The sequence below is a fragment of the Accipiter gentilis genome, chromosome 13 (genome assembly GCF_929443795.1).
Source record: "Accipiter gentilis chromosome 13, bAccGen1.1, whole genome shotgun sequence".
Lineage (NCBI taxonomy): Eukaryota > Metazoa > Chordata > Aves > Accipitriformes > Accipitridae > Astur > Astur gentilis.
In genome coordinates, this window is record NC_064892.1 from 32,181,595 (window position 1) to 32,190,409 (window position 8,815).

The window sequence follows — 8,815 nt, forward strand, 5'->3', positions numbered from 1 at the left end:
TTCTTCAAAGTTTTCATTGGTAAATTAAGTAGCTGGGCTGCTGGCCGGCTGCCAAGCAGCTCTTTTCATTTGCAGCTGCAGAACCGGGATCCTCCTAAATAGGAGCTGTCACTGGCAGCCAAGAAATTACTTTTGTCTAGAAAACAGCACATTCGGCTCTGAGGAACCGGTCGTCTTGCTCTGGTTTTCCAGGCCAGCGGAGCACAATTCCAGCATCCTCACGTGCATCGGCTTTGGTGGGTTTTGGTTCCCAGCCTTCATCCTTCCAGCGTCACAACAAAGATGCTTGGTCCCCATCTGCGCTCAGATGGTGGGTCCTTGTCTCCCAGGTCCTGCCAAGACTAGGACTGCACTTTGAAGGAGAAAAGCCACCACAATCCTCTCCCTGTTGCCCTCATTCATGGTCTATATCCCTCTGAGACCGAGACGGCCTGGCAAGAAGTCACTTACCGCCCGCTGGTTGCTACTTCCATGAAGGAAGAGGGTACCAACTTGCCTGGTCTCAGCCAGAAACTAGTAATAAACCCCTCACAGTAATTTCTTTTATCGGGTATGACTGACGGCTTGTACAGTAATAGGAAACATAAGGTTGAGAGCTTAGAGATGTTTCATTTTGCTATTTCCACCTTGCTTTCTCAGGGTCAGAAGAGCTTTTCAGTTCTTGGTGGATTACTGATTTGTTCGTGACCTCATCAAGAATCTAAGAGGACACCTGATGTACCACAGGAGTATGAGCGCTTCCCAGATGGAGAAGGCAAGCCCTTCACCGTGGGTTAAAGATCCATCAGAAGTGGGGGTGAAAGAGGGACCTGGGGATGATTTAATCCAAAGGGGATCCCAGGAGGACCTCACAGAAGGGTTTAAATACTAGTATATTTAATCGGTGTTGGAATGTGAAGCGTGAGCTGGGCGAGCAAGCATGGCCAAGCGCAGAGTAAAAAGGACTTAGAATATGATCTTAGAATAAATCAGCAAAATGTTGTTTTCTTTTGTTTTCCTAACATATCTTTATAAACCTGTATCACAGACTTCTCTAGTTTAGGTCCATTAACGAGCTACTTTTATTTGCTTTAACTAGAACCTGGCTTGACTTTTAGGTGATTTCATTCTGTTTCCACCAGCTGAGGGACCGGCTTTTTGAGGGTGTTCACGCAAAGCCCCTGAGGTCTCTCCCAGGCATCCAAGGGCACCACGTCACACCTTCACCCGGCTAGAAGATCTGCAGGGCTTACCTCTGCTCCTGGCATTGGGTGTTGCCCACTCCCAGTAAGTACCAGACGTTTCTTCGGTAACTGGGTGGCATCCACAGCGAAACCAAGAAAGAGCAAAGGGGCTGCCTGTTAAAGAGACGTAGCTACCCAAATAAGCTGCCAGGCACTGGTAGCTTCTGAAGGCAAAGAGAGGCACTGAGCCTGATGCTGACAGTCTCTCATGTCATCGGCAGAGACGGGCTCCTCTTAAGTGCGGACTTAGGACTTGGGAGACCTCAGGCACCTTTGGAAAACCTGGAGTGAGGCTGCTGCTCCCCTTGATCAAGCTCAGTTTTCCCCTCTCATTATCAAGAGAACCAGACACTGGCCTCCTGCCACTGAAATTCGCTTTTTATCCCTTCCTCCTCCCAGTACGGCGCCTACTTACAGGCAGCTACGTGCACTGCAGTTCCGTGCAAAAAGCCCTCACATCTTGAAAGCAGACTTTCAAAATCTATAATGAATAAATTTTAACTCAGAAACATTTAGGTTCACTCCAGTGTTAATTCCAGGATAAGCAAGAGAAGATCTACCCATAGCACAGCTTTGCTTTATGTATTTCAAACGACTCTATTTGCAGAGTGATAATTAGCACTGGTTTTCCCCAAAACAAATGATTGACACTTCTTTTAAAATTTATTCTTTTCGTTTAGTTCCTTTTTCTAGAGGCTGGTGGGTATTCCTTCTCCTCACCGCTTCCATGGGAAGGTGAATAGCTCCCTCAAGTGCCCCATTCAGTCCCTCATCGGATGGAAAAGTAGAGCTGACACCTCCCTTGGGAACCCCTCTGTTCCGCAATTCTCACTGCTCCTTACAACCCAGCAGCCGTAATAGGAATCAAAAACATAGCCCAGGAGAGCAGTTACCATCCAAGCTGCAGCCTTTCCCTCCCTCCTGTTTAAGTTGTCCTGGGAAGAACTGGGCAGGAACTGTGTATTCTCACCTGTGTGTTATGGTTAAGTAATAGAGAGGCCTGACTGCAACTAAGACAGTGGAGCAAGTTCATCACAAAGATATCAAAGAAATTAGTATGTGACGGTGAGGTCAAGGAGAAAAAGGAGAGAGAAAACAATCCTTGGCACCACACCATCTAGGTCTGCAAAACTCGGGCACACGCTGAGATGAGCAGGTCATGTTCAAGCGTGGGTCAGTTGCTATAAAAATAAGTAATTCAGATTTCAATGGCCCTGTCTGTGCCAAGTCCTAGGTCAGGAGAGTTAGGTGATCGTTTCCCCTTGAAACATTCAGCCTATGACTTCGATGCAAACAGGCAGCACTCACGTCTGGCAGCATCGCCGTTTACAAAAAGCTAGGTAGGAAACAGGCATCTTCCTCTTGACCCGAGGATCACTCCAGCAACCACTGCGATAGCCTGACACTTTTTTTAAAAAAAAAACAAAAAACAACAAAAACACAAAAAAAACACAAAAAAAACCCAAACCAAACTAGGAACCTTCACTTTAAGGCATGGCTGTGCAGATCCAGGAGAAAGCATCTTTTAACTTAAGACCCGAATGGCTCTTCACAATATACCTCTTCCAAGTGAGCTTTGAAACCAGTCTTTCTGATCCACAAAGCAACACATTTCAAGCAGGACCTTTCCACAACTACGCAAGCATCCACACAGCCGCTCGCTCGCTGTCGTCCCCCGCAGCGGGACGGAGGAAAGAACAGGAAGATTAAAAGCCAGAAGACTCGTGGGTCGACATAGAGACGGTTTAATCAGCGATGCAAAGGCAGGCAGTCACCACCTCCCGCAAGCAGACTGATGCCCAGTCAGTCTTGGAGCAACAGGCAGCTTGGAAAACAAAATCCCCAGTGTTATTCCGAAGCACAATGTCATCTGGTCCGGAATATCCCTTGGGGGTCAGTTGTCCCGTCCCGTGTCCCCTCCCAACGTCGTGCTCATCCCCAGCCCGCTCGCTGGGGGATGCAGGGTGAGAAACGGAGCGAGCCTCGGCGCCGTGCGAGCCCTGCCCAGCCACTGTCAAACATCGGTGTGTTATCACGCTCTTTTAATCACAAATCCAAAGCACTGCACTAAATGGGCTGCTCTGAAGAATGTGAGCTCCAGCCCAGCCCACCTTGATAACAGGAATTTTAGATTAAAAAACCCTTTGCAGAAGACAACAATAAATTAGGTACTACCTAAGGATACGTATACAAGGATTCCCTGACCAGCAAACGACGCCTTGGTTAGGAAATTGGGGTCACGGCATTACTTGTACTAGACTGGGTTTATGAAAACATTGCTTGACAGACAGCTTTGGGGGGAAAAACAATCAATCAGCAAAGCGACACAGTGGGTGCGTGTAGGCAAGCTGCCAAGCAGCAGTGGAGAAGTCAAAGGAAAAGGACGAGTAAAGGAGATTAGTCAGCTTTAAACACATAGAACGTGCAGCTAAGCTGCTCTAGACGCAAGGAACTAGCACCAGAAAATAGTAATACGTGGTTAAAAAGTCTGGGGAGGGGACAGAGAGGTTTTTCTTGCTTTTCTTTTCTAAGGAAGGATAGTACCAAGCTGTCAGGAGAGTGTCTGACAGAGCTGTGCTGTACCGGCATTAGTTTCCTTCCAAGAACAACAAGGACAGGAGCTGCTTTAAATCCATTTTCTTTGAAATGGATTTGCTCCAAGTGATTTGGTGTTTCAAGGTCTTGTCTGATAAGAGGTGACGGCCACGATTGCTCTTGGAGGAAAGGAAACGGCAGGTGTCGGAGGTAATCACGGCCGATCACTGCAGACCACGGCTCCAAACGGGGCTGCCGCGGCAATGACGGGTCGAGGACGTCCCAGGTGGACCAGGAGGGTGAAGGGGACATTAGCCTTGTGACAGCAACGAGAGCGCCAACCGGTATCCCACAGCTCCAAGTTCCACTAGATATAGCTTTTTCTTTTTTTTTTTTTCTTGTCCCTTCTAGTTGAGGACAACACTTTAAGCTGCTCAGGATCATAAATAGGAACACGGCAGCTTGCTTACCTTTGGGATCACGGTGCTTTAAAAGGGAATACAAGGAAAACATTAGAAGCATACTTGCTATTCTCCTGAACGAGTTAGATGATTAGTTCAGAGAAAAGGGGAAAGCAACTAGTGAAGACTGAAAATTGCTGCTGAGGATTGCCGGGCAGGCAGCGGCTTTGGGCCATCCATCATCAGCCAACCTTGCAAGGACCATGAACGCTCTCCACCTGCTCAGCAACACTGAGTATACTCTTTTTGGCGAAAAGATTTGATGTTGCCTGATGCAGGAAAGGTCAAAAATGTGGAAAAAGAAGAGGAAAGAGCTTTCTCGCTGCTAGCTCATAGACGGAGGACCCCCACGTCCTGCTTTTGTCCCTCAGGTACAGTGATATTTTTCAAGGGACACAACTCCAGCCTCTCTACAGCCTGAAATTCCCAAGTGCTGAGCGCACGGCTTGCTCCCAAAGCTACCGACAGCTCTGCCGACCCAGACCTTCAGCGCTTAAACGGGTAATAAAGTTAGTAGGAGCAGGGAAATGCATAGTGCAACAACAGTACGTCACCTCTGTCTCTCTTAGGTGATGCTCAAAACGAGACAATATTGGCTCTTTCCCCCAACCAATACATCTTTTCTGTTTTAATGGGTCATGAATAGCGAGAACACTTACCATTAATACAGTGTACTTTGTACCGCAGTAAACTGATAAACCCTGTTCCCAAATTCATATATATCAATTTCATTCTCAATAAGTTTATACATACTCACGCACGTAAATACACACGGACATTATCTACAAATAAAACTACTAGCACGCTCGCTGTCTCAGTATCTGGGTGAAGTATAAAAACAATACAAATCGTAGTTTCATCTTATTTGCAGTGAAGTCTTTTATTCAGGCTGTACCCGTTCAGATCCCTTCTCATCTCCCTCCACATGTTGCCCCTTGACATTTGCAGAAAAATCAGCCATCATTGCGAAGGAAAGGACAGACCGGTGAAGATTTCAAGCAGCAGGAGACAGAAACTGTAGGGAACAGGAACACAGATGAGGCCCCTGACAGTGTTTTTGAACTTCAGTGCAGATGGAGACCAAACAAGATCGTTTTAGTCCAGAGCACGATACAAGTTCAGAAGAAAGTGAGAAGGGGAGAAAAAAAAAAAAGAAAAAAAAAACAAACAAAAAACCCCCAAAAACTTACTTAATTTCCCTTAAGGAAACTGAATTACCAGAAATGGTAGACACACTAATACGCAGCACCTCAGGCTCTCTTCTTGCACATTGAATTTCTGCTTTCCTAGAGCCAGGGAGCCAATTCCTGCCTGTAAAACCAAAGACAGCATTCCAGAAATTATCTGCCCCGTGGACACAGAAGACCACAACTCTTGTATTAGGAATAAACTATCCCCATCACTGTGTATCTCTTGTTCACACACCATTCCCTCCGTCTCTGTAGACACCTGTAGAGTTTCTTGTATTTTAACACATGAAATTTGGAGTCAGGTTAAAAAAAAAAAAAAAAAACTTTGTCAAGAAATCAATTCTCAGTATTTTTGTGAGCAAAATATTTACTGGCCTCATATTGTCCATCACACCTGAGTGACTTTCCTCCTCTGTTCCCTGTTCTTCATGGGAAAAAACCACCTGACGGCTTCATCATTCCCTGCTTATGGGAGCATGTTGCCACGGGCTGTAAATGGGAGAGGAAGAAACCCACAAGCCAAGCAGCTGACCAGCTGTGTGTATAGGCCCTTCATTGGGTTTCTTGCAGTTAACACACACTTGAAAATCTTTCATTACATTTTAAGGATTGCCTAATTATGACATACCATCTTACAAAACTAATTATTTCAATTGACTAAAAAAAAAAATTTAAAAAAGTAATTTAGTTTGCAGGGCATTTCAGCTATTCACCTCAAAAGAAAACAGACGTACCTGATGTGCTAAAGCTCACCTGCCGAACGGGAACTCCAGGGCACGGCCACTGCCAGTTTTGAGTAGTTTTCCTCAGTTGTGCCTACCTCTGACTAACAATACTCCAAACCCCAAATCACTGCTGACTGGGAGAGCATATTTGCGAGGCACCATTATTGCTTATCCAAATCCAACACCTTTCCCAGGCAGCCCCTTCGAGGCGAACATTTTACCTGACCCATGCAGTCAGTCCCTGCCATGTAGAATAGCAGTAACTGAATTTCAGTGGTATTTACAGTTCATATTAAAAGTTTTGCAGCAAGTACACACCAAGGCTGCCGATGTCTATCCAGACTGCCAGGAACAGCAAGGCTTCAAATTAAATCTAGTAATAAACTCTTCTCCTCTTTCTTCCTCAGGTGCATGGTACTTCAACTGACCGCCGGGTAACTTGCTGGGAAGAACAGAGTTGATGTCTCTTCATTTTCTACTCTTCTTTCAAACTGTTCTACACTGGAATTCTAGCGTAAGAATTGTTTTAACCAAATCTGAGTATGTCCACCAACAGTATCTGTATTAATACTACTTAGAATCCTATTGTCTGTTTTTCCATGAAGGTCAATTATTTCACTGACAGTGGTTTAACACATTAAATAGAAACTGGTTCAACAGATAACACAATAAAAAAAAAATTTAAAATATGACACAATCTTTTTGAATACTTATGGAATAAGATTCACCCTTAACATCCACCAGAGCTGTCTTCAGGCACGTTGGCCACAATGTGCCACAAGTCTAACACTTGAGGTAGCTGTGGAACACAAGAACAGCTAATTTCTGAATTTCAAGGTTGGTAGTGGTTACGCTATTCTTACAAAAAGGGATTTGCTTTTATGATATCTCAAAACAGTTACAAAACTCTGCACTGATAACAACTGCATCAAAAGGCAGCAAGTCATCTAACACAAACTCCTTTTACTGCCATTAAAATTCCTCCTCCTTTGAAGCTCTTATCTGTAAGAAGTAGTTTACACAATTCTCATGTTTTGTTTACTTTGTTAGAAATTTTGCTTTTGGCTGTATAGACTCGCTTTAGTAAGTTTCCACTCTTACACATCTTTGATTATTAATATTGCCGTACAGTATGGGTAAGGAGGTTGTTTATAAGGCTTTAAGTAGATGCAGATAGTTACTGCATGAGCTTTGGCCCTTTAAATTATCAACTACACACCAAATGGATTAACATTCCTTGGTTGCAACATACTTTGATTTAGGCGAAAACAGTCTGAAGAACGATTAAAACATACACATAATTAAAAGGTCCCATATCACTCTAGTACCTTATTCATTACAGCCATCTCCATATGCCTACTTAGTTTCAAGCCACTTAACACAAATCAGTCGAATCACTAATTCTGTTTCTTCACCGAGAGGAATCACAAGAAATATATGCCATCCGGGTCACAGTCCTTCATATTACTGTTCACGCTCCTCCCATGCCTCCCACCCCACCTGTGACACCATATTCAACCACTTACGCGCTGCTGTTTCCAAAAGGAAATTCAATTTTTTCCAATTAGGATGTATTTGGATTACAGAGCCATAAGCATTGCTGAAGTAACTTAAAGCAACTATCTTCCCCTCTACAGACTGTTATTTTAGCGCTAAGAGTGATTTGGTACATTCTGAACACTCTGGTCAGGAAATTGTACGCAGCCACCTTCCTATCCCACATCTATTCTTCATCCTATGTTAGAGGAATACTCTGGGCTTTAGAATTACCCTAATGGCAAAACACTGCTTTCTGTCAAGTCTGTGACTTGTGAACACGTTACTGAGAATGTCAGTATTTTACATTCCTCTCAAAGATGGAAATGACGTTGCCTTGGCTTCCTCTCCCCTACTCGACTACATTTAACAGTTCAAATAGGTTATAAGGAAACTCTGGACTAACTGCAGGATCTAGTTTTGCCTCCATTCTAGTCCAGTATTTGTACCAAAAGACCATTTCCATTTGTCATTTTTGGCAACATCAAGTCACTTTTGTCTTATTGTTCCTCCCTCTGATTTAGAAAGAATTACACTGGTATGTTCAGGTATGTTTAAAAAAAACAAACAAACCAAAAAGACCTCCTTATGAACCTCAAACATTACCATTCCACACAGACTTTAAAAGTAAAAAAATAAGGCTAGAAGCAAACCCACATGCTAGAAATTAATTATGTTCTCTAAATTATTCAGTGCTTAACAAATCTATTCAAACTAGTTATCTCTGCAACTCCATTCAAGGCCGTTGAATAAAAGCAATTCCAAGCATACCCACAAGCCCAATTTACCATGCTGGATCAACAGCACACAGTAGTCAGTTGTGACAGACCAACTAGGATCAAAAGCAATCCAGTTTAAATTTGGAGTGAGTTTAATTTCTGCTGATTTCCTTTAGCACTGCCAAAAAACCTACTGAAATACACCACACTAGTTTAAAGTTTCTTCATTTATCGCCCTACCTACCTCAAAACCACATATGAATGACTGTAAGTTTCCCCACATTTCATATAATCCTTTAAAGTCCCTAGTTCACGATTATATGATTTCCCATTCCAAATCCCACCGTAGACAAGCCTTCATTATTTCCTGATAAAACTATGCTATCGTTAGCCAAGAAAACAGCATTTTAAACAAAACCCCCTACA